This window comes from Haliaeetus leucocephalus, unplaced genomic scaffold (assembly GCF_000737465.1).
Source record: "Haliaeetus leucocephalus isolate CR32 unplaced genomic scaffold, Haliaeetus_leucocephalus-4.0 Scaffold1, whole genome shotgun sequence".
In the NCBI taxonomy this organism is placed as follows: Eukaryota; Metazoa; Chordata; class Aves; order Accipitriformes; family Accipitridae; genus Haliaeetus; species Haliaeetus leucocephalus.
Window position 1 is genome coordinate 23,388,944 of NW_010972437.1, and position 1,315 is coordinate 23,390,258.

Below are 1,315 nucleotides of genomic sequence, written 5' to 3' on the forward strand. Positions count from 1 at the left end.
TGTAAAATCTTCTAGGCTCCTTTCAGGATAAAGTTCAGAAGGTGCCTAAACACAATTGCACTTTTATATGTGCTCCCTTCTCACTGAAACTTCTGCTCCAGAAATTGCTCAAGTATAGGGCTTGTTCTTGATATGATCCCTTATTAAGCAGAGAAACTGGTAGAATCAGATGCTTAGGAAGTAACTTTGTTGGGAAGGAACACATTCATCCATTTCCCAGAGCTAATTCTTTCTTTTCTCTTTCTGGCATGTGAGTGCCTGTTTTTGCAGAATGTAAGCACTCATTTTAAAAAACAATGCAGTTTCAAGCCTCATGAGATCAAAAGGTAATCTTCTAAAAGTAAGCCACTATAATATCTTCCCACATCTGCAGGCAGACTAAATTATCATCCCCCATCCTGCTTGTGTCTTTGCTGACCATGAACATAGAAAGCATAGAGAAGCCTGCGAGTTTCGCTGCAAATGGAGATTGAGTACTTAAGGAGGGAGGAAGCCGAGAGGTCAGACACAATGTAGTACTAACATTGACATACAATGTTTAGGCCAGCGTTAGTTCACTTACCTCAGGAGCAAGAAAAATTAATTAGATGTGTCAGCAAAAGACCACATAGGCATTTTATGTGTATCTTGTAACACGTACAGGTATCTGAGTCTTTACACTTTTAGGTTTGTTGGATAAAGGCAACAGGGCTGTAAGCATTTGGCTGTTGGGGAAATTACAGATTTGGAAACTCAGCAGCTGTTTTATCCTCTTGTATTTAGAGGTTAGAATAATGTATAAGCTAGAAGCATAAACAAGGAAAAGCAAGCAATTTCACTGATTTTAATAGCAGCTAAAATGTACAATTTGTGTTTCAAACTAAAAAACTGTTCAGACTAGCAGACCAAATATTTGGTTGGACTGCAAAAATTCTGCACCATCATTTTTCTAAAGCCACTGGTGGTGGCAGACAACTTCCACTTTCATATATTAAAGCATTAAAAGCATTAACTACTTCTGACTGTTGCTGAATGAAATCCATCAGCAGAGTACTATTGGTTTTCATGCGAGTCAAGTGATGGAGAAAGGGAGTGGTTACACTGTTATACAAAAAGGCATTGAGAAACAAGTACCCACTGAGGCCTAGACTGACCCTACAAATGAATGGATAATTATAAAAACAATCAACAGAAAGACAATATTGCCACTCTGCATCATGCAGTTAGCTTTATCCTTTTCTTCATGAAGTGGAAACAGATAGTACCTGCACATGTGGGGAAGACACAGCTTTTTGCCCTGAAGCTCTCACTTCAGCAGAACTAAATTCAAATTGAC